Here is a 25,623-nt window from a genome sequence, read left to right on the forward strand (position 1 = left end):
AGGTTAAGCAATATTGTCACGGTCATAAATTTGATAGTGGGTGAGAAACATTAATTTGAGGATGGGTCCCGAACATATTTATCCGTCATTAATTGCACCGAAAATAGGTGTGAACGAGCTCTAGCAAGTAGATCTTTACTAATACATTATAAACCGCAAACTGCCACTTACCTTCCATTATTAATGTTTACTTATCAATAAGTTAATTTAAAAAGTACTAAATAAGTAAAGCATCGATCGAAGCTCCGTATTTCTTGAGGTTAAATTAATTTCTGCTACGGAACCCGTCATGGTCGAGTCTGACTCGCATTTTATTATTTTAACTGCGAATAGCGCCATCTGTGACAAAGGCACGCTTCTATGATAAACAACTCCTTCCATCGTAAACGACAGTGTTGACGTGGCGTCTAGTCGCGCTCTAAACCTCTAGTGAGTAAGTACAGCAACGCTTTCGTAGATGGCGCTAAATTCCGTAAAAAAAATATTTTCAAGAATCGATAAAAATAAAGTGGATTTACAAAATACACCTATCAGAGATGCTCAGGATTTTTTTTCTCGCTTATAGACCGGATAGATTCGGAGTTATGAACAAAAGAAGAAATTTCATAACAAATGGAAAAAAAACTAACTTCCCGTAGTTTTCAAGGTTCCGTACCTCGAAGAACATATAGCGGGACCCTTATAGCATCAGTTTATTGTCTTTCCATCTGTTCGCCTGTCAAGTCCCTTTTTCTCAGAAACGCGTGGAGCTAACCAGCTGAAATTTATACCGGATACTCGGGCCTGCAGTCCCTTAAAGCTGTTAAAAATTTAAACTTCTAAGACAACGCAATAAAAAGATACAGGAGTTTTATCGCTAAAAGTTTTCGACACTCCCTAGGAAAGGATATAAATATTATTAAAAATAACCTATTTGTTCACCCTACCGCACTGTTAATGACAGCTATGACGTCACAATACGGCGCAAAGATTCCACAGAGAGTACATTATACATATTATATCTTAGATCCTATTCTCATTTGGAACCGAACCCTTAAAAACAAAGACGATAGGTATAACGTTTTCGTCCAAGCTTTTAAAAATCTCTTAATTATAAATGGGCTTGTTTACCATATTAACTATCAATTAGAAGGTATAATTAATAATATCCGCTACACGAACGTTTATTAGCGGTACGAAATTCCCGGACGACGTTCGTTCTCCTTTCATAGTTAGCTGTCAAATCTGTCAACTGACAGACAGTTAATAGTTGACAATCGTAGTGAAGTTGCCTAACGAAAATTAATCGATTCTTTAAAAACATCGAATAAGTTAGTAAAGGTAATGAAATAAGATTTATCGATTTTAGATTTGTATATTAAATTGCCAAGAAAAGAGTAATTTGTAAATACATGATGATAGTCCTTACCTCTTCCTGCTGATTATGGATACGGCATACAGTACGGCATACAGACATACAGGAAGAGGCACCCTGGTGCATGCTGTTTACCAATGACATTGTTCTGGTTGTGAATGATGGACCCGAGGTCCAGAGCAGACTTGAGGTGTGGCAGCGGAAACTGGAGAGTGTTGGCTTGAAAATCGTTCTGCGATTCAGTCCCGAAGCTATAACGCTTGATGGCGTGCACCTTCCAGTCTGCTCAGACTTCCGGTATCTCGGTTCACTCATTCAAAGCGATGGTGAAATAGATCGGGCGGTCAAGCATCGAATTAACATAGGATGGATGAAATGGCGGCAGGTAACGGGAACCACTTGAGGGGAATATCTATAAGACCATGGACTGCTACCTGCTTTCCTGTATCGATCGGAGTGTGGGCGACAAAAGGGATAAATGAAAGAGTTAAGGGAATGTGTGATGTTACGAGAGCAGATAGAGTAGGAAATGAGTATGTAAGGGGAAGTTTGAAAGTGGCACCGGTTCCGGAATGAGAGTCATGACGTGGTGAGGAAGGTGTTGAGTATGTATGTGGATGGATATATCGGAAGAGGACGACCAAGGAAACGATGGATGGATTGTGTGAAAGACGGTATGGCTGCAAAGAGTGCTTCTTGTGAGATGACGTCAGATCGAAAGTTATGGAAGGAGAAGATCCCAAAGATGATGATAATGATACCTAAAGTCACTTTTGTGGTTTTTGGACATTGGAAGATGCGAAAAAGAAATAATAACAACAAACAACGGGCTTAACGAAAACGAAAAACTTAACAAAACAATAACAAAATTCACAATCAACAAAAACTTAAAAACTGAAAACAAACACAAACCGCATACAAGGCAGATTCACGTCGTTCTGACTTTTGACGATTGCGATTTGCAATACGATCACAAGATGGACGTTCCGACTCATCGATTTGATTTCGATGCAACAGTGTCAATCTCTATTGACAAAAGTTCCGTTCCATGCATCTGACATTGGTATGACATAATTTCATCTTTGTTAAAATTGACATTTTTTTAATACATAACAGTTAATAACATAAATGATATCTGTTCCGTTATTAATTATTTAATTAGTCTTTTGGTCAGGAGAAAATAATTAGTTTCGTTTGCTTCCCCTATTGTTTTCTTGTGAGAAAATTGCGTAGCAAGGAGTATGAGAACTGTCACGCATATCGCTTTACGGAGTATCAACATTTAATAACATTACATATTGGCTTGTTTTGTTATTGTTTAAGAACGACTTTAAAAAATGTAAAAACGCTCCAAATTATATTTTTATTTGTGGTGTTATAACACCGTGCGGTGCAAGGAAAACTACCAATAAATCTGTTTTAACAATTCATAGGTTAGTAGCCGTATTTTAAGTCAAACTTTTGTATAACATTTATTGTTTTTGCTAAGGAATGCTTAATTTATTATTGTTATATAACTTCCTAACAGTACGTACAAATTATTTCTTCTTTTAACCTTTTTTGCTAAATTTTATAATATGATTTGTTTACTATGCAGATTGCAGATGACAATTTAAAATAGTGAATTCTTTGCAGTAGATAGCGTATGATGCCACAATAATATGCTACCGTTTACGAATGCAAGTAAATATTTATTTTTACCTAATATTGAACTTACAGACAAAAGAAGAGATACCATGATCTGCTCCACAACCAAACTATTTGGTTGTTACTCGAAAAGCGTTGGTACGTTGAAGTGGAATTGGGCTGGTAACGTTTATTGTATTCCTACTAACCAGTGGACAACAATTACCACCGAGTGGTCCGTGGTGACACAATACAGACGTCAGCGAGGCAGATCTAGACAGAGATGAGAGAAACAAGTGGGAGAAGAGCGGGGAGGACTTTGCCCAGCAGTAGGACATTCCAGGCTAGTAATAATATACTTAATAATAATATTTTTGTTGGGTACAGTAGAGTAAAGTATCAAATATAAAAAGAATGGCCTGCTGAAGTTTTTATTCTGAAAAAGATACAAAAGTAACATTATCCATTCATCATGTAGTAAATTGTTCTTTAGGTTAATATGTGGTTAGTTTAATTGACTGCATCAAACATGATATAATTTTGCATGTTTTATATTCACACAGGCTACAGAAGTGGCTTGATGTCATTGGTACTGAATATAATACTGTGTGCTTATTCATTAAACTTGAGGCTGCATGATGATGCAGTACCATTGTCCACCTTGTATTAAGGTAAAGAGTTAACTAATTATTTATGGATTTTTCCAGGCATAAAAAATCCTCATGGCATCTCGGCCTGAAATGAAAATTGTCCAAGAATAACAGGCATGATAACTCAACTAAGCTTACGAGTGAAACACCTGGATGAGTTTATAAAGAGGTAAGATGTTGATTTGTCATTCCAGTAAGTGTTGTTACAACCGACAAATATGTCTTACCTTAAATGTTTGTGTGATGAACACAATCATTTGTTCTGTCTGGGTATAATTCATCTGTATTCTGTAGGTATTTAGAAAAATCTAAGTATGATTATCAGTTGTCTAGTACTCATGATACAAGCTCTGCTTAGTCTGAGACTAGATGGCACTCTATGAAAGTTGTGAAATATTCTTTTTTATTGGCTTTCGCAGACTGAACCCGAAACCGATTACTTCTGTGAAAACAATGCCAAATAAATATGAATTATTGGTAAGTATAATGTTTCTACTATGTCGTAATACTTTTACATCTGTGCTATAAGTATTGCTTTGTAAGAGACTAGATAGCGTCATTATCATTCACCCGCGTTTGGTTCTGCTCCTTTGTAAGACGGTTTGAATCTTTTTTTGGCCATCGAGTGCTAAAGATCCTACACTTAAATTTTTCCTAACACAATTGACTCTCTGATCTTAGGGACGCAGATGCCATGGCAGTCAAATAGACAGTGCCCAGGTTTGGTGGACCTCACATATAAAAGTTTCTTAATGTTATATTCTATATTCCATTGTTTAGGTACTTAAAAGAATTTGTTATCTTGTGTATTTTCATGCGTATACGTATTTAATAACGAAACGATCCATTTAAGAGTGTTTAAAGTTAAATTTTTAACTTACTGAATTTCTAATCTAAATATAGGTACTGAAATAAATGTATTATGTTTTATTATAGTTAGAATATTTAATTTCCAGCTGCCTCATCCGCCATCTTTATTTAATAAGATCCAGGAAGTATGTGGTGCCCAGAGAAACAAGTAAAGTATTGAATGAGAAAATTAGACGCCAAGTCAAAACATCTTAAATATGCAAGATGTTATTACTATTATGAAGAACAAAGCTACATGAAAAAACGGTTTGCAAGGCTTTCCTTTCTAAACCAAGTACCTATTCTGAGATAATTAAAAAGTTGAACTACGCTACTACACTTTCCATCCTCTAACGCGTGCATATTTATAAGAAGAATTCTAAGACTACGATCGTGGTCTTGCGAGTTGCGAGACTTGCTTCTCTTGACAAGTATTGTTTGTGATGGGACAGTACAAAACATAAACTATTAGTAAAACATCGATTAAATTAGGTACTTGAGACATTTGGAGAACAGAATTATGTGATAGGTGAAAACTATCCGCAGTGCTAAGGATCATGGATTAAATTTTATATGAACTTCGGCTACGGAATGGCCGAGACTGACTCGCACTTGGGGGAATTTTATTATTTTAACTGCGAATAGCGCCATCTGTGACAAAGGCACGCTACTACGATAAACAACTCCTTCCGTCGCAAACGTTAGTGTTAACGTGGCGTCTAGTCGCGCTCTACGCTTCTAGCGATTTAGTACAGCAACACCTTCATAGATGGCGCTAAATTCAGTAAAAAAATATTTTCAAAAATCGATGAAAATAAAGTGGATTTACAAAATACACCTATCAGAGATGCTCAGGATTTTTTTTCTCGCTTATAGACCGGATAGATTCGGAGCTATGATCAAAAGAAGAAATTTTATAAAAAAATGGTAAAAAAACGGACTTCCCGTAGTTTTTAAGGTTCCTTACCTCGAAAGGCATGTAGCGGGACCCTTATAGCATCAGTTTGTCGTTTTTCCGTTTGTCTGTCTGTCAAGTCCTTTTTTCTCAGAAACGCGTGCAGGTATCAAGCTGAAATTTATACCGGATACTCAGGCCTAGAATCTCTTAAATCTGTGAAAAAATTAAACATTTACGCCAACGCAATTAAAAGATACAGCTATTTTCTCTCTAAAAGTTTTTGACACTCCCTAGGGAATCTAATCTTGTTTTTTTTTTTTGATATACTTATATATCATAGCGACTGATCTGTGCGGATCCCTCGGTAAAACAGACCGACTCGCACTTGGCTAGCTTTTCTTCTCAAAACTACCATATTGGTACAGAGAGCACGACGATACATACAATGTGTCCGATGTTCAATTCTCCGTTCAGAGCTCCGAATCTCCAAAGGAAACCCTTATAATGTCATTTTATTGTTCGTCACTTATTTGTATGTCTCTTATCGCAGAAAAGTAAGGAGGTACCTGTCTAGAAATATGAGCTCCGTTTTTTAAATTAAAACATTTTCAAATGTAATTTCGTATAAATAAGTTTCATGTGCACACTATCTTAAGCACGGAACCCGCGGTGGGCGAGTCCGACTCGCACTTGTTCAGTTATTATTTGTAACTAGCAGCCGCGACTCCGCGTGGACTTTAGTTTAGAGAGCGCGGTGGTTCCCCTTTCCGTAGGAATACCGGAATAAAATAAAGCAGAAACTATCCCCCTTAACCCGGCTTCCTTAAAATGAAAATACCGAAAATCCTCTGTGCACATATTTCAAAGCGGTACTGCACGGATAAACGAGTGGTTGTGGTCACCACGCCAAAACTCAAAGTGCGCGACTTGTCCAACGTGCGGTTCGATCCCCGCGCAGGACAAGCATTTGTGAGATCCACGAATGTTAGGCGAGTCAACTTGACACTGCATAAATAACCAAGCCTAGTTTTATGTGTAACTATAAGTTTCTGGCCTCTACCGTTCGAGCCCAAAGGATATCCAAAAGTCATGTTGTAATGAAACACCCTTTGAATATTTATTTTCAGTATTCCGTTCCCGAGTGATACAAAGTAAGCCAAAGTATTACTGAGTCTCCGCTATCTGTTTGTCCGTCCGTCAGACACCACAACGGTCCGTCCGGTATCTCGAGAACCGTGTCACGCAGGCAGTTGCGAAATTCATAGGTGAAGTATTACTAATGCCAGTATTACAAAAAATAAAATAATCAAGAAGTGGAACATCTAGAACACATACACATTAAGATCGAGGTTAAGCAATATTGTCACGGTCATAAATTTGATAGTGGGTGAGAAACATTAATTTGAGGATGGGTCCCGAACATATTTATCCGTCATTAATTGCACCGAAAATAGGTGTGAACGAGCTCTAGCAAGTAGATCTTTACTAATACATTATAAACCGCAAACTGCCACTTACCTTCCATTATTAATGTTTACTTATCAATAAGTTAATTTAAAAAGTACTAAATAAGTAAAGCATCGATCGAAGCTCCGTATTTCTTTGAGGGTTAAATTAATTTCTGCTACGGAACCCGTCATGGTCGAGTCTGACTCGCATTTTATTATTTTAACTGCGAATAGCGCCATCTGTGACAAAGGCACGCTTCTATGATAAACAACTCCTTCCATCGTAAACGACAGTGTTGACGTGGCGTCTAGTCGCGCTCTAAACCTCTAGTGAGTAAGTACAGCAACGCTTTCGTAGATGGCGCTAAATTCCGTAAAAAAAATATTTTCAAGAATCGATAAAAATAAAGTGGATTTACAAAATACACCTATCAGAGATGCTCAGGATTTTTTTTCTCGCTTATAGACCGGATAGATTCGGAGTTATGAACAAAAGAAGAAATTTCATAACAAATGGAAAAAAAACTAACTTCCCGTAGTTTTCAAGGTTCCGTACCTCGAAGAACATATAGCGGGACCCTTATAGCATCAGTTTATTGTCTTTCCATCTGTTCGCCTGTCAAGTCCCTTTTTCTCAGAAACGCGTGGAGCTAACCAGCTGAAATTTATACCGGATACTCGGGCCTGCAGTCCCTTAAAGCTGTTAAAAATTTAAACTTCTAAGACAACGCAATAAAAAGATACAGGAGTTTTATCGCTAAAAGTTTTCGACACTCCCTAGGAAAGGATATAAATATTATTAAAAATAACCTATTTTGTTCACCCTACCGCACTGTTAATGACAGCTATGACGTCACAATACGGCGCAAAGATTCCACAGAGAGTACATTATACATATTATATCTTAGATCCTATTCTCATTTGGAACCGAACCCTTAAAAACAAAGACGATAGGTATAACGTTTTCGTCCAAGCTTTTAAAAATCTCTTAATTATAAATGGGCTTGTTTACCATATTAACTATCAATTAGAAGGTATAATTAATAATATCCGCTACACGAACGTTTATTAGCGGTACGAAATTCCCGGACGACGTTCGTTCTCCTTTCATAGTTAGCTGTCAAATCTGTCAACTGACAGACAGTTAATAGTTGACAATCGTAGTGAAGTTGCCTAACGAAAATTAATCGATTCTTTAAAAACATCGAATAAGTTAGTAAAGGTAATGAAATAAGATTTATCGATTTTAGATTTGTGGATTAAATTGCCAAGAAAAGAGTAATTTGTAAATACATGATGATAGTCCTTACCTCTTCCTGCTGATTATGGATGGCCCTACCGGCATACAGACATACAGGAAGAGGCACCCTGGTGCATGCTGTTTACCAATGACATTTTTCTGGTTGTGAATGATGGACCCGAGGTCCAGAGCAGACTTGAGGTGTGGCAGCGGAAACTGGAGAGTGTTGGCTTGAAAATCGTTCTGCGATTTCGGCGGTCTCTCCAGTCCCGAAGCTATAACGCTTGATGGCGTGCACCTTCCAGTCTGCTCAGACTTCCGGTATCTCGGTTCACTCATTCAAAGCGATGGTGAAATAGATCGGGCGGTCAAGCATCGAATTAACATAGGATGGATGAAATGGCGGCAGGTAACGGGAACCACTTGAGGCCCCCACATTCCTCTTAAATTTAAATTTAAGGGGAATATCTATAAGACCATGGACTGCTACCTGCTTTCCTGTATCGATCGGAGTGTGGGCGACAAAAGGGATAAATGAAAGAGTTAAGAGGAATGTGTGATGTTACGAGAGCAGATAGAGTAGGAAATGAGTATGTAAGGGGAAGTTTGAAAGTGGCACCGGTTCCGGAATGAGAGTCATGACGTGGTGAGGAAGGTGTTGAGTATGTATGTGGATGGATATATCGGAAGAGGACGACCAAGGAAACGATGGATGGATTGTGTGAAAGACGGTATGGCTGCAAAGAGTGCTTCTTGTGAGATGACGTCAGATCGAAAGTTATGGAAGGAGAAGATCCCAAAGATGATGATAATGATACCTAAAGTCACTTTTGTGGTTTTTGGACATTGGAAGATGCGAAAAAGAAATAATAACAACAAACAACGGGCTTAACGAAAACGAAAAACTTAACAAAACAATAACAAAATTCACAATCAACAAAAACTTAAAAACTGAAAACAAACACAAACCGCATACAAGGCAGATTCACGTCGTTCTGACTTTTGACGATTGCGATTTGCAATACGATCACAAGATGGACGTTCCGACTCATCGATTTGATTTCGATGCAACAGTGTCAATCTCTATTGACAAAAGTTCCGTTCCATGCATCTGACATTGGTATGACATAATTTCATCTTTGTTAAAATTGACATTTTTTTAATACATAACAGTTAATAACATAAATGATATCTGTTCCGTTATTAATTATTTAATTAGTCTTTTGGTCAGGAGAAAATAATTAGTTTCGTTTGCTTCCCCTATTGTTTTCTTGTGAGAAAATTGCGTAGCAAGGAGTATGAGAACTGTCACGCATATCGCTTTACGGAGTATCAACATTTAATAACATTACATATTGGCTTGTTTTGTTATTGTTTAAGAACGACTTTAAAAAATGTAAAAACGCTCCAAATTATATTTTTATTTGTGGTGTTATAACACCGTGCGGTGCAAGGAAAACTACCAATAAATCTGTTTTAACAATTCATAGGTTAGTAGCCGTATTTTAAGTCAAACTTTTGTATAACATTTATTGTTTTTGCTAAGGAATGCTTAATTTATTATTGTTATATAACTTCCTAACAGTACGTACAAATTATTTCTTCTTTTAACCTTTTTTGCTAAATTTTATAATATGATTTGTTTACTATGCAGATTGCAGATGACAATTTAAAATAGTGAATTGCTTTGCAGTAGATAGCGTATGATGCCACAATAATATGCTACCGTTTACGAATGCAAGTAAATATTTATTTTTACCTAATATTGAACTTACAGACAAAAGAAGAGATACCATGATCTGCTCCACAACCAAACTATTTGGTTGTTACTCGAAAAGCGTTGGTACGTTGAAGTGGAATTGGGCTGGTAACGTTTATTGTATTCCTACTAACCAGTGGACAACAATTACCACCGAGTGGTCCGTGGTGACACAATACAGACGTCAGCGAGGCAGATCTAGACAGAGATGAGAGAAACAAGTGGGAGAAGAGCGGGGAGGACTTTGCCCAGCAGTAGGACATTCCAGGCTAGTAATAATATACTTAATAATAATATTTTTGTTGGGTACAGTAGAGTAAAGTATCAAATATAAAAAGAATGGCCTGCTGAAGTTTTTATTCTGAAAAAGATACAAAAGTAACATTATCCATTCATCATGTAGTAAATTGTTCTTTAGGTTAATATGTGGTTAGTTTAATTGACTGCATCAAACATGATATAATTTTGCATGTTTTATATTCACACAGGCTACAGAAGTGGCTTGATGTCATTGGTACTGAATATAATACTGTGTGCTTATTCATTAAACTTGAGGCTGCATGATGATGCAGTACCATTGTCCACCTTGTATTAAGGTAAAGAGTTAACTAATTATTTATGGATTTTATTTCCCTTCTACTTTATGATGTTCCATAAGATTATTTTAATTCCTGTTCATAATGTCCCGTTTTCAGCATAAAAAATCCTCATGGCATCTCGGCCTGAAATGAAAATTGTCCAAGAATAACAGGCATGATAACTCAACTAAGCTTACGAGTGAAACACCTGGATGAGTTTATAAAGAGGTAAGATGTTGATTTGTCATTCCAGTAAGTGTTGTTACAACCGACAAATATGTCTTACCTTAAATGTTTGTGTGATGAACACAATCATTTGTTCTGTCTGGGTATAATTCATCTGTATTCTGTAGGTATTTAGAAAAATCTAAGTATGATTATCAGTTGTCTAGTACTCATGATACAAGCTCTGCTTAGTCTGAGACTAGATGGCACTCTATGAAAGTTGTGAAATATTCTTTTTTATTGGCTTTCGCAGACTGAACCCGAAACCGATTACTTCTGTGAAAACAATGCCAAATAAATATGAATTATTGGTAAGTATAATGTTTCTACTATGTCGTAATACTTTTACATCTGTGCTATAAGTATTGCTTTGTAAGAGACTAGATAGCGTCATTATCATTCACCCGCGTTTGGTTCTGCTCCTTTGTAAGACGGTTTGAATCTTTTTTTGGCCATCGAGTGCTAAAGATCCTACACTTAAATTTTTCCTAACACAATTGACTCTCTGATCTTAGGGACGCAGATGCCATGGCAGTCAAATAGACAGTGCCCAGGTTTGGTGGACCTCACATATAAAAGTTTCTTAATGTTATATTCTATATTCCATTGTTTAGGTACTTAAAAGAATTTGTTATCTTGTGTATTTTCATGCGTATACGTATTTAATAACGAAACGATCCATTTAAGAGTGTTTAAAGTTAAATTTTTAACTTACTGAATTTCTAATCTAAATATAGGTACTGAAATAAATGTATTATGTTTTATTATAGTTAGAATATTTAATTTCCAGCTGCCTCATCCGCCATCTTTATTTAATAAGATCCAGGAAGTATGTGGTGCCCAGAGAAACAAGTAAAGTATTGAATGAGAAAATTAGACGCCAAGTCAAAACATCTTAAATATGCAAGATGTTATTACTATTATGAAGAACAAAGCTACATGAAAAAACGGTTTGCAAGGCTTTCCTTTCTAAACCAAGTACCTATTCTGAGATAATTAAAAAGTTGAACTACGCTACTACACTTTCCATCCTCTAACGCGTGCATATTTATAAGAAGAATTCTAAGACTACGATCGTGGTCTTGCGAGTTGCGAGACTTGCTTCTCTTGACAAGTATTGTTTGTGATGGGACAGTACAAAACATAAACTATTAGTAAAACATCGATTAAATTAGGTACTTGAGACATTTGGAGAACAGAATTATGTGATAGGTGAAAACTATCCGCAGTGCTAAGGATCATGGATTAAATTTTATATGAACTTCGGCTACGGAATGGCCGAGACTGACTCGCACTTGGGGGAATTTTATTATTTTAACTGCGAATAGCGCCATCTGTGACAAAGGCACGCTACTACGATAAACAACTCCTTCCGTCGCAAACGTTAGTGTTAACGTGGCGTCTAGTCGCGCTCTACGCTTCTAGCGATTTAGTACAGCAACACCTTCATAGATGGCGCTAAATTCAGTAAAAAAATATTTTCAAAAATCGATGAAAATAAAGTGGATTTACAAAATACACCTATCAGAGATGCTCAGGATTTTTTTTCTCGCTTATAGACCGGATAGATTCGGAGCTATGATCAAAAGAAGAAATTTTATAAAAAAATGGTAAAAAAACGGACTTCCCGTAGTTTTTAAGGTTCCTTACCTCGAAAGGCATGTAGCGGGACCCTTATAGCATCAGTTTGTCGTTTTTCCGTTTGTCTGTCTGTCAAGTCCTTTTTTCTCAGAAACGCGTGCAGGTATCAAGCTGAAATTTATACCGGATACTCAGGCCTAGAATCTCTTAAATCTGTGAAAAAATTAAACATTTACGCCAACGCAATTAAAAGATACAGCTATTTTCTCTCTAAAAGTTTTTGACACTCCCTAGGGAATCTAATCTTGATTTTTTTTTTTGATATACTTATATATCATAGCGACTGATCTGTGCGGATCCCTCGGTAAAACAGACCGACTCGCACTTGGCTAGCTTTTCTTCTCAAAACTACCATATTGGTACAGAGAGCACGACGATACATACAATGTGTCCGATGTTCAATTCTCCGTTCAGAGCTCCGAATCTCCAAAGGAAACCCTTATAATGTCATTTTATTGTTCGTCACTTATTTGTATGTCTCTTATCGCAGAAAAGTAAGGAGGTACCTGTCTAGAAATATGAGCTCCGTTTTTTAAATTAAAACATTTTCAAATGTAATTTCGTATAAATAAGTTTCATGTGCACACTATCTTAAGCACGGAACCCGCGGTGGGCGAGTCCGACTCGCACTTGTTCAGTTATTATTTGTAACTAGCAGCCGCGACTCCGCGTGGACTTTAGTTTAGAGAGCGCGGTGGTTCCCCTTTCCGTAGGAATACCGGAATAAAATAAAGCAGAAACTATCCCCCTTAACCCGGCTTCCTTAAAATGAAAATACCGAAAATCCTCTGTGCACATATTTCAAAGCGGTACTGCACGGATAAACGAGTGGTTGTGGTCACCACGCCAAAACTCAAAGTGCGCGACTTGTCCAACGTGCGGTTCGATCCCCGCGCAGGACAAGCATTTGTGAGATCCACGAATGTTAGGCGAGTCAACTTGACACTGCATAAATAACCAAGCCTAGTTTTATGTGTAACTATAAGTTTCTGGCCTCTACCGTTCGAGCCCAAAGGATATCCAAAAGTCATGTTGTAATGAAACACCCTTTGAATATTTATTTTCAGTATTCCGTTCCCGAGTGATACAAAGTAAGCCAAAGTATTACTGAGTCTCCGCTATCTGTTTGTCCGTCCGTCAGACACCACAACGGTCCGTCCGGTATCTCGAGAACCGTGTCACGCAGGCAGTTGCGAAATTCATAGGTGAAGTATTACTAATGCCAGTATTACAAAAAATAAAATAATCAAGAAGTGGAACATCTAGAACACATACACATTAAGATCGAGGTTAAGCAATATTGTCACGGTCATAAATTTGATAGTGGGTGAGAAACATTAATTTGAGGATGGGTCCCGAACATATTTATCCGTCATTAATTGCACCGAAAATAGGTGTGAACGAGCTCTAGCAAGTAGATCTTTACTAATACATTATAAACCGCAAACTGCCACTTACCTTCCATTATTAATGTTTACTTATCAATAAGTTAATTTAAAAAGTACTAAATAAGTAAAGCATCGATCGAAGCTCCGTATTTCTTTGAGGGTTAAATTAATTTCTGCTACGGAACCCGTCATGGTCGAGTCTGACTCGCATTTTATTATTTTAACTGCGAATAGCGCCATCTGTGACAAAGGCACGCTTCTATGATAAACAACTCCTTCCATCGTAAACGACAGTGTTTACGTGGCGTCTAGTCGCGCTCTAAACCTCTAGTGAGTAAGTACAGCAACGCTTTCGTAGATGGCGCTAAATTCCGTAAAAAAAATATTTTCAAGAATCGATAAAAATAAAGTGGATTTACAAAATACACCTATCAGAGATGCTCAGGATTTTTTTTCTCGCTTATAGACCGGATAGATTCGGAGTTATGAACAAAAGAAGAAATTTCATAAAAAATGGAAAAAAAACTAACTTCCCGTAGTTTTTAAGGTTCCGTACCTCTAAGAACATATAGCGGGACCCTTATAGCATCAGTTTATTGTCTTTCCATCTGTTCGCCTGTCAAGTCCCTTTTTCTCAGAAACGCGTGGAGCTAACCAGCTGAAATTTATACCGGATACTCGGGCCTGCAGTCCCTTAAAGCTGTTAAAAATTTAAACTTCTAAGACAACGCAATAAAAAGATACAGGAGTTTTATCGCTAAAAGTTTTCGACACTCCCTAGGAAAGGATATAAATATTATTAAAAATAACCTATTTTGTTCACCCTACCGCACTGTTAATGACAGCTATGACGTCACAATACGGCGCAAAGATTCCACAGAGAGTACATTATACATATTATATCTTAGATCCTATTCTCATTTGGAACCGAACCCTTAAAAACAAAGACGATAGGTATAACGTTTTCGTCCGAGCTTTTAAAAATCTCTTAATTATAAATGGGCTTGTTTACCATATTAACTACCAATTAGAAGGTATAATTAATAATATCCGCTACACGAACGTTTATTAGCGGTACGAAATTCCCGGACGACGTTCGTTCTCCTTTCATAGTTAGCTGTCAAATCTGTCAACTGACAGACAGTTAATAGTTGACAATCGTAGTGAAGTTGCCTAACGAAAATTAATCGATTCTTTAAAAACATCGAATAAGTTAGTAAAGGTAATGAAATAAGATTTATCGATTTTAGATTTGTGGATTAAATTGCCAAGAAAAGAGTAATTTGTAAATACATGATGATAGTCCTTACCTCTTCCTGCTGATTATGGATGGCCCTACATTACGGCATACAGACATACAGGAAGAGGCACCCTGGTGCATGCTGTTTACCAATGACATTTTTCTGGTTGTGAATGATGGACCCGAGGTCCAGAGCAGACTTGAGGTGTGGCAGCGGAAACTGGAGAGTGTTGGCTTGAAAATCGTTCTGCGATTTCGGCGGTCTCTCCAGTCCCGAAGCTATAACGCTTGATGGCGTGCACCTTCCAGTCTGCTCAGAATTCCGGTATCTCGGTTCACTCATTCAAAGCGATGGTGAAATAGATCGGGCGGTCAAGCATCGAATTAACATAGGATGGATGAAATGGCGGCAGGTAACGGGAACCACTTGAGGCCCCCACATTCCCCTTAAATTTAAATTTAAGGGGAATATCTATAAGACCATGGACTGCTACCTGCTTTCCTGTATAAATCGGAGTGTGGGCGACAAATAGTTAAGACGAATGTGTGGTGTTACGAGAGCAGATAGAGTAGGAAATGAGTATGTAAGGGGAAGTTTGAAAGTGGCACCGGTTCCGGAATGAGAGTCATGACGTGGTGAGGAAGGTGTTGAGTATGTATGTGGATGGATATATCGGAAGAGGACGACCAAGGAAACGATGGATGGATTGTGTGAAAGACGGTATGGCTGCAAAGAGTGCTTCTTGTGAGATGACGTCAGATCGAAAGTTATGGAAGGAGAAGATCCCAAAGATGATGATAATGATACCTAAAGTCACTTTTGTGGTTTTTGGACATTGGAAGATGCGAAAACGAAATAATAACAACAAACAACGGGCTTAACGAAAACGAAAAACTTAACAAAACAATAACAAAATTCACAATCAACAAAAACTTAAAAACTGAAAACAAACACAAACCGCATACAAGGCAGATTCACGTCGTTCTGACGTTTGACGATTGCGATTTGCAATACGATCACAAGATGGACGTTCCGACTCATCGATTTGATTTCGATGCAACAGTGTCAATCTCTATTGACAAAAGTTCCGTTCCATGCATCTGACATTGGTATGACATAATTTCATCTTTGTTAAAATTGACATTTTTTTAATACATAACAGTTAATAACATAAATAATATCTGTTCTGTTATTAATTATTTAATTAGTCTTTTGGTCAGGAGAAAATAATTAGTTTCGTTTGGTTCCCCTATTGTTTTCTTGTGAGAAAATTGCGTAGCAAGGAGTATGAGAACTGTCACGCATATCGCTTTACGGAGTATCAACATTTAATAACATTACATATTGGCTTGTTTTGTTATTGTTTAAGAACGACTTTAAAAAATGTAAAAACGCTCCAAATTATATTTTTATTTGTGGTGTTATAACACCGTGCGGTGCAAGGAAAACTACCAATAAATCTGTTTTAACAATTCATAGGTTAGTAGCCGTATTTTAAGTCAAACTTTTGTATAACATTTATTGTTTTTGCTAAGGAATGCTTAATTTATTATTGTTATATAACTTCCTAACAGTACGTACAAATTATTTCTTCTTTTAACCTTTTTTGCTAAATTTTATAATATGATTTGTTTACTATGCAGATTGCAGATGACAATTTAAAATAGTGAATTGCTTTGCAGTAGATAGCGTATGATGCCACAATAATATGCTACCGTTTACGAATGCAAGTAAATATTTATTTTTACCTAATATTGAACTTACAGACAAAAGAAGAGATACCATGATCTGCTCCACAACCAAACTATTTGGTTGTTACTCGAAAAGCGTTGGTACGTTGAAGTGGAATTGGGCTGGTAACGTTTATTGTATTCCTACTAACCAGTGGACAACAATTACCACCGAGTGGTCCGTGGTGACACAATACAGACGTCAGCGAGGCAGATCTAGACAGAGATGAGAGAAACAAGTGGGAGAAGAGCGGGGAGGACTTTGCCCAGCAGTAGGACATTCCAGGCTAGTAATAATATACTTAATAATAATATTTTTGTTGGGTACAGTAGAGTAAAGTATCAAATATAAAAAGAATGGCCTGCTGAAGTTTTTATTCTGAAAAAGATACAAAAGTAACATTATCCATTCATCATGTAGTAAATTGTTCTTTAGGTTAATATGTGGTTAGTTTAATTGACTGCATCAAACATGATATAATTTTGCATGTTTTATATTCACACAGGCTACAGAAGTGGCTTGATGTCATTGGTACTGAATATAATACTGTGTGCTTATTCATTAAACTTGAGGCTGCATGATGATGCAGTACCATTGTCCACCTTGTATTAAGGTAAAGAGTTAACTAATTATTTATGGATTTTATTTCCCTTCTACTTTATGATGTTCCATAAGATTATTTTAATTCCTGTTCATAATGTCCCGTTTTCAGCATAAAAAATCCTCATGGCATCTCGGCCTGAAATGAAAATTGTCCAAGAATAACAGGCATGATAACTCAACTAAGCTTACGAGTGAAACACCTGGATGAGTTTATAAAGAGGTAAGATGTTGATTTGTCATTCCAGTAAGTGTTGTTACAACCGACAAATATGTCTTACCTTAAATGTTTGTGTGATGAACACAATCATTTGTTCTGTCTGGGTATAATTCATCTGTATTCTGTAGGTATTTAGAAAAATCTAAGTATGATTATCAGTTGTCTAGTACTCATGATACAAGCTCTGCTTAGTCTGAGACTAGATGGCACTCTATGAAAGTTGTGAAATATTCTTTTTTATTGGCTTTCGCAGACTGAACCCGAAACCGATTACTTCTGTGAAAACAATGCCAAATAAATATGAATTATTGGTAAGTATAATGTTTCTACTATGTCGTAATACTTTTACATCTGTGCTATAAGTATTGCTTTGTAAGAGACTAGATAGCGTCATTATCATTCACCCGCGTTTGGTTCTGCTCCTTTGTAAGACGGTTTGAATCTTTTTTTGGCCATCGAGTGCTAAAGATCCTACACTTAAATTTTTCCTAACACAATTGACTCTCTGATCTTAGGGACGCAGATGCCATGGCAGTCAAATAGACAGTGCCCAGGTTTGGTGGACCTCACATATAAAAGTTTCTTAATGTTATATTCTATATTCCATTGTTTAGGTACTTAAAAGAATTTGTTATCTTGTGTATTTTCATGCGTATACGTATTTAATAACGAAACGATCCATTTAAGAGTGTTTAAAGTTAAATTTTTAACTTACTGAATTTCTAATCTAAATATAGGTACTGAAATAAATGTATTATGTTTTATTATAGTTAGAATATTTAATTTCCAGCTGCCTCATCCGCCATCTTTATTTAATAAGATCCAGGAAGTATGTGGTGCCCAGAGAAACAAGTAAAGTATTGAATGAGAAAATTAGACGCCAAGTCAAAACATCTTAAATATGCAAGATGTTATTACTATTATGAAGAACAAAGCTACATGAAAAAACGGTTTGCAAGGCTTTCCTTTCTAAACCAAGTACCTATTCTGAGATAATTAAAAAGTTGAACTACGCTACTACACTTTCCATCCTCTAACGCGTGCATATTTATAAGAAGAATTCTAAGACTACGATCGTGGTCTTGCGAGTTGCGAGACTTGCTTCTCTTGACAAGTATTGTTTGTGATGGGACAGTACAAAACATAAACTATTAGTAAAACATCGATTAAATTAGGTACTTGAGACATTTGGAGAACAGAATTATGTGATAGGTGAAAACTATCCGCAGTGCTAAGGATCATGGATTAAATTTTATATGAACTTCGGCTACGGAATGGCCGAGACTGACTCGCACTTGGGGGAATTTTATTATTTTAACTGCGAATAGCGCCATCTGTGACAAAGGCACGCTACTACGATAAACAACTCCTTCCGTCGCAAACGTTAGTGTTAACGTGGCGTCTAGTCGCGCTCTACGCTTCTAGCGATTTAGTACAGCAACACCTTCATAGATGGCGCTAAATTCAGTAAAAAAATATTTTCAAAAATCGATGAAAATAAAGTGGATTTACAAAATACACCTATCAGAGATGCTCAGGATTTTTTTTCTCGCTTATAGACCGGATAGATTCGGAGCTATGATCAAAAGAAGAAATTTTATAAAAAAATGGTAAAAAAACGACTTCCCGTAGTTTTTAAGGTTCCTTACCTCGAAAGGCATGTAGCGGGACCCTTATAGCATCAGTTTGTCGTTTTTCCGTTTGTCTGTCTGTCAAGTCCTTTTTTCTCAGAAACGCGTGCAGGTATCAAGCTGAAATTTATACCGGATACTCAGGCCTAGAATCTCTTAAATCTGTGAAAAAATTAAACATTTACGCCAACGCAATTAAAAGATACAGCTATTTTCTCTCTAAAAGTTTTTGACACTCCCTAGGGAATCTAATCTTGTTTTTTTTTTTTGATATACTTATATATCATAGCGACTGATCTGTGCGGATCCCTCGGTAAAACAGACCGACTCGCACTTGGCTAGCTTTTCTTCTCAAAACTACCATATTGGTACAGAGAGCACGACGATACATACAATGTGTCCGATGTTCAATTCTCCGTTCAGAGCTCCGAATCTCCAAAGGAAACCCTTATAATGTCATTTTATTGTTCGTCACTTATTTGTATGTCTCTTATCGCAGAAAAGTAAGGAGGTACCTGTCTAGAAATATGAGCTCCGTTTTTTAAATTAAAACATTTTCAAATGTAATTTCGTATAAATAAGTTTCATGTGCACACTATCTTAAGCACGGAACCCGCGGTGGGCGAGTCCGACTCGCACTTGTTCAGTTATTATTTGTAACTAGCAGCCGCGACTCCGCGTGGACTTTAGTTTAGAGAGCGCGGTGGTTCGCCTTTCCGTAGGAATACCGGAATAAAATAAAGCAGAAACTATCCCCCTTAACCCGGCTTCCTTAAAATGAAAATACCGAAAATCCTCTGTGCACATATTTCAAAGCGGTACTGCACGGATAAACGAGTGGTTGTGGTCACCACGCCAAAACTCAAAGTGCGCGACTTGTCCAACGTGCGGTTCGATCCCCGCGCAGGACAAGCATTTGTGAGATCCACGAATGTTAGGCGAGTCAACTTGACACTGCATAAATAACCAAGCCTAGTTTTATGTGTAACTATAAGTTTCTGGCCTCTACCGTTCGAGCCCAAAGGATATCCAAAAGTCATGTTGTAATGAAACACCCTTTGAATATTTATTTTCAGTATTCCGTTCCCGAGTGATACAAAGTAAGCCAAAGTATTACTGAGTCTCCGCTATCTGTTTGTCCGTCCGTCAGACACCACAACGGTCCGTCCGGTATCTCGAGAACCGTGTCACGCAGGCAGTTGCGAAATTCATAGGTGAAGTATTACTAATGCCAGTATTACAAAAAATAAAATAATCAAGAAGTGGAACATCTAGAACACATACACATTAAGATCGAGGTTAAGCAATATTGTCACGGTCATAAATTTGATAGTGGGTGAGAAACATTAATTTGAGGATGGGTCCCGAACATATTTATCCGTCATTAATTGCACCGAAAATAGGTGTGAACGAGCTCTAGCAAGTAGATCTTTACTAATACATTATAAACCGCAAACTGCCACTTACCTTCCATTATTAATGTTTACTTATCAATAAGTTAATTTAAAAAGTACTAAATAAGTAAAGCATCGATCGAAGCTCCGTATTTCTTTGAGGGTTAAATTAATTTCTGCTACGGAACCCGTCATGGTCGAGTCTGACTCGCATTTTATTATTTTAACTGCGAATAGCGCCATCTGTGACAAAGGCACGCTTCTATGATAAACAACTCCTTCCATCGTAAACGACAGTGTTGACGTGGCGTCTAGTCGCGCTCTAAACCTCTAGTGAGTAGGTACAGCAACGCTTTCGTAGATGGCGCTAAATTCCGTAAAAAAAATATTTTCAAGAATCGATAAAAATAAAGTGGATTTACAAAATACACCTATCAGAGATGCTCAGGATTTTTTTTCTCGCTTATAGACCGGATAGATTCGGAGTTATGAACAAAAGAAGAAATTTCATAAAAAATGGGAAAAAAACTAACTTCCCGTAGTTTTTAAGGTTCCGTACCTCGAAGAACATATAGCGGGACCCTTATAGCATCAGTTTATTGTCTTTCCATCTGTTCGCCTGTCAAGTCCCTTTTTCTCAGAAACGCGTGGAGCTAACCAGCTGAAATTTATACCGGATACTCGGGCCTGCAGTCCCTTAAAGCTGTTAAAAATTTAAACTTCTAAAACAACGCAATAAAAAGATACAGGAGTTTTATCGCTAAAAGTTTTCGACACTCCCTAGGAAAGGATATAAATATTATTAAAAATAACCTATTCTGTTCACCCTACCGCACTGTTAATGACAGCTATGACGTCACAATACGGCGCAAAGATTCCACAGAGAGTACATTATACATATTATATCTTAGATCCTATTCTCATTTGGAACCGAACCCTTAAAAACAAAGACGATAGGTATAACGTTTTCGTCCAAGCTTTTAAAAATCTCTTAATTATAAATGGGCTTGTTTACCATATTAACTATCAATTAGAAGGTATAATTAATAATATCCGCTACACGAACGTTTATTAGCGGTACGAAATTCCCGGACGACGTTCGTTCTCCTTTCATAGTTAGCTGTCAAATCTGTCAACTGACAGACAGTTAATAGTTGACAATCGTAGTGAAGTTGCCTAACGAAAATTAATCGATTCTTTAAAAACATCGAATAAGTTAGTAAAGGTAATGAAATAAGATTTATCGATTTTAGATTTGTATATTAAATTGCCAAGAAAAGAGTAATTTGTAAATACATGATGATAGTCCTTACCTCTTCCTGCTGATTATGGATGGCCCTACCGGCATACAGACATACAGGAAGAGGCACCCTGGTGCATGCTGTTTACCAATGACATTTTTCTGGTTGTGAATGATGGACCCGAGGTCCAGAGCAGACTTGAGGTGTGGCAGCGGAAACTGGAGAGTGTTGGCTTGAAAATCGTTCTGCGATTCAGTCCCGAAGCTATAACGCTTGATGGCGTGCACCTTCCAGTCTGCTCAGACTTCCGGTATCTCGGTTCACTCATTCAAAGCGATGGTGAAATAGATCGGGCGGTCAAGCATCGAATTAACATAGGATGGATGAAATGGCGGCAGGTAACGGGAACCACTTGAGGGGAATATCTATAAGACCATGGACTGCTACCTGCTTTCCTGTATCGATCGGAGTGTGGGCGACAAAAGGGATAAATGAAAGAGTTAAGGGGAATGTGTGATGTTACGAGAGCAGATAGAGTAGGAAATGAGTATGTAAGGGGAAGTTTGAAAGTGGCACCGGTTCCGGAATGAGAGTCATGACGTGGTGAGGAAGGTGTTGAGTATGTATGTGGATGGATATATCGGAAGAGGACGACCAAGGAAACGATGGATGGATTGTGTGAAAGACGGTATGGCTGCAAAGAGTGCTTCTTGTGAGATGACGTCAGATCGAAAGTTATGGAAGGAGAAGATCCCAAAGATGATGATAATGATACCTAAAGTCACTTTTGTGGTTTTTGGACATTGGAAGATGCGAAAAAGAAATAATAACAACAAACAACGGGCTTAACGAAAACGAAAAACTTAACAAAACAATAACAAAATTCACAATCAACAAAAACTTAAAAACTGAAAACAAACACAAACCGCATACAAGGCAGATTCACGTCGTTCTGACTTTTGACGATTGCGATTTGCAATACGATCACAAGATGGACGTTCCGACTCATCGATTTGATTTCGATGCAACAGTGTCAATCTCTATTGACAAAAGTTCCGTTCCATGCATCTGACATTGGTATGACATAATTTCATCTTTGTTAAAATTGACATTTTTTTAATACATAACAGTTAATAACATAAATGATATCTGTTCCGTTATTAATTATTTAATTAGTCTTTTGGTCAGGAGAAAATAATTAGTTTCGTTTGCTTCCCCTATTGTTTTCTTGTGAGAAAATTGCGTAGCAAGGAGTATGAGAACTGTCACGCATATCGCTTTACGGAGTATCAACATTTAATAACATTACATAGGTATTGGCTTGTTTTGTTATTGTTTAAGAACGACTTTAAAAAATGTAAAAACGCTCCAAATTATATTTTTATTTGTGGTGTTATAACACCGTGCGGTGCAAGGAAAACTACCAATAAATCTGTTTTAACAATTCATAGGTTAGTAGCCGTATTTTAAGTCAAACTTTTGTATAACATTTATTGTTTTTGCTAAGGAATGCTTAATTTATTATTGTTATATAACTTCCTAACAGTACGTACAAATTATTTCTTCTTTTAACCTTTATTTGCTAAATTTTATAATATGATTTGTTTACTATGCAGATTGCAGATGACAATTTAAAATAGTGAATTCCTTTGCAGTAGATAGCGTATGATGCCACAATAATATGCTACCGTTTACGAATGCAAGTAAATATTTATTTTTACCTAATATTGAACTTACAGACAAAAGAAGAGATACCATGATCTGCTCCACAACCAAACTATTTGGTTGTTACTCGAAAAGCGTTGGTACGTTGAAGTGGAATTGGGCTGGTAACGTTTATTGTATTCCTACTAACCAGTGGACAACAATTACCACCGAGTGGTCCGTGGTGACACAATACAGACGTCAGCGAGGCAGATCTAGACAGAGATGAGAGAAACAAGTGGGAGAAGAGCGGGGAGGACTTTGCCCAGCAGTAGGACATTCCAGGCTAGTAATAATATACTTAATAATAATATTTTTGTTGGGTACAGTAGAGTAAAGTATCAAATATAAAAAGAATGGCCTGCTGAAGTTTTTATTCTGAAAAAGATACAAAAGTAACATTATCCATTCATCATGTAGTAAATTGTTCTTTAGGTTAATATGTGGTTAGTTCAATTGACTGCATCAAACATGATATAATTTTGCATGTTTTATATTCACACAGGCACAGAACAGAAGTGGCTTGATGTCATTGGTACTGAATATAATACTGTGTGGTTATTCATTAAACTTGAGGCTGCATGATGATGCAGTACCATTGTCCACCTTGTATTAAGGTAAAGAGTTAACTAATTATTTATGGATTTTCAGCATAAAAAATCCTCATGGCATCTCGGCCTGAAATGAAAATTGTCCAAGAATAACAGGCATGATAACTCAACTAAGCTTACGAGTGAAACACCTGGATGAGTTTATAAAGAGGTAAGATGTTGATTTGTCATTCCAGTAAGTGTTGTTACAACCGACAAATATGTCTTACCTTAAATGTTTGTGTGATGAACACAATCATTTGTTCTGTCTGGGTATAATTCATCTGTATTCTGTAGGTATTTAGAAAAATCTAAGTATGATTATCAGTTGTCTAGTACTCATGATACAAGCTCTGCTTAGTCTGAGACTAGATGGCACTCTATGAAAGTTGTGAAATATTCTTTTTTATTGGCTTTCGCAGACTGAACCCGAAACCGATTACTTCTGTGAAAACAATGCCAAATAAATATGAATTATTGGTAAGTATAATGTTTCTACTATGTCGTAATACTTTTACATCTGTGCTATAAGTATTGCTTTGTAAGAGACTAGATAGCGTCATTATCATTCACCCGCGTTTGGTTCTGCTCCTTTGTAAGACGGTTTGAATCTTTTTTTGGCCATCGAGTGCTAAAGATCCTACACTTAAATTTTTCCTAACACAATTGACTCTCTGATCTTAGGGACGCAGATGCCATGGCAGTCAAATAGACAGTGCCCAGGTTTGGTGGACCTCACATATAAAAGTTTCTTAATGTTATATTCTATATTCCATTGTTTAGGTACTTAAAAGAATTTGTTATCTTGTGTATTTTCATGCGTATACGTATTTAATAACGAAACGATCCATTTAAGAGTGTTTAAAGTTAAATTTTTAACTTACTGAATTTCTAATCTAAATATAGGTACTGAAATAAATGTATTATGTTTTATTATAGTTAGAATATTTAATTTCCAGCTGCCTCATCCGCCATCTTTATTTAATAAGATCCAGGAAGTATGTGGTGCCCAGAGAAACAAGTAAAGTATTGAATGAGAAAATTAGACGCCAAGTCAAAACATCTTAAATATGCAAGATGTTATTACTATTATGAAGAACAAAGCTACATGAAAAAACGGTTTGCAAGGCTTTCCTTTCTAAACCAAGTACCTATTCTGAGATAATTAAAAAGTTGAACTACGCTACTACACTTTCCATCCTCTAACGCGTGCATATTTATAAGAAGAATTCTAAGACTACGATCGTGGTCTTGCGAGTTGCGAGACTTGCTTCTCTTGACAAGTATTGTTTGTGATGGGACAGTACAAAACATAAACTATTAGTAAAACATCGATTAAATTAGGTACTTGAGACATTTGGAGAACAGAATTATGTGATAGGTGAAAACTATCCGCAGTGCTAAGGATCATGGATTAAATTTTATATGAACTTCGGCTACGGAATGGCCGAGACTGACTCGCACTTGGGGGAATTTTATTATTTTAACTGCGAATAGCGCCATCTGTGACAAAGGCACGCTACTACGATAAACAACTCCTTCCGTCGCAAACGTTAGTGTTAACGTGGCGTCTAGTCGCGCTCTACGCTTCTAGCGATTTAGTACAGCAACACCT

At 36.9% G+C, this 25,623-nt stretch overlaps 4 long non-coding RNA genes across 10 annotated transcripts; all 4 read left to right on the top strand.

The window, feature by feature from the left end:
- Window positions 1–3,690: 3,690 nt before the first annotated feature.
- On the top strand, window positions 3,691–4,811 carry LOC113507996. The gene is made up of 3 exons (XR_003401973.1): window positions 3,691–3,799; window positions 4,050–4,107; window positions 4,587–4,811. It is a non-coding gene; the product is annotated as an uncharacterized LOC113507996 (long non-coding RNA).
- Window positions 4,812–7,336: 2,525 nt separating this feature from the next.
- LOC113507995 lies at window positions 7,337–11,642 on the top strand. 3 transcript variants are annotated; one of them, XR_003401971.1, is made up of 6 exons: window positions 7,337–9,555; window positions 9,720–9,908; window positions 10,313–10,420; window positions 10,520–10,630; window positions 10,881–10,938; window positions 11,418–11,642. It is a non-coding gene; the product is annotated as an uncharacterized LOC113507995 (long non-coding RNA). The 3 variants fall into 3 exon arrangements; XR_003401970.1 differs by having other exon boundaries at window positions 7,343–9,555; window positions 9,843–9,908; XR_003401972.1 differs by lacking the exon at window positions 10,313–10,420 and having other exon boundaries at window positions 8,105–9,555; window positions 9,843–9,908.
- A 3,777-nt stretch (window positions 11,643–15,419) lies between these two features.
- LOC113507993 lies at window positions 15,420–18,463 on the top strand. Of its 3 annotated transcripts, none has more exons than XR_003401965.1 (6): window positions 15,420–16,376; window positions 16,541–16,729; window positions 17,134–17,241; window positions 17,341–17,451; window positions 17,702–17,759; window positions 18,239–18,463. It is a non-coding gene; the product is annotated as an uncharacterized LOC113507993 (long non-coding RNA). The 3 variants fall into 3 exon arrangements; XR_003401964.1 differs by having other exon boundaries at window positions 15,428–16,376; window positions 16,664–16,729; XR_003401966.1 differs by lacking the exon at window positions 17,134–17,241 and having other exon boundaries at window positions 15,429–16,376; window positions 16,664–16,729.
- Window positions 18,464–21,135: 2,672 nt separating this feature from the next.
- On the top strand, window positions 21,136–25,192 carry LOC113507994. 3 transcript variants are annotated; one of them, XR_003401967.1, is made up of 6 exons: window positions 21,136–23,165; window positions 23,454–23,519; window positions 23,924–24,035; window positions 24,070–24,180; window positions 24,431–24,488; window positions 24,968–25,192. It is a non-coding gene; the product is annotated as an uncharacterized LOC113507994 (long non-coding RNA). The 3 variants fall into 3 exon arrangements; XR_003401968.1 differs by lacking the exon at window positions 23,924–24,035; XR_003401969.1 differs by lacking the exons at window positions 21,136–23,165; window positions 23,454–23,519 and adding an exon at window positions 23,399–23,417.
- The last annotated feature ends 431 nt before the right edge of the window (window positions 25,193–25,623 follow it).

Source organism: Trichoplusia ni, unplaced genomic scaffold (assembly GCF_003590095.1).
Source record: "Trichoplusia ni isolate ovarian cell line Hi5 unplaced genomic scaffold, tn1 tig00003622, whole genome shotgun sequence".
Taxonomy (NCBI): Eukaryota; Metazoa; Arthropoda; class Insecta; order Lepidoptera; family Noctuidae; genus Trichoplusia; species Trichoplusia ni.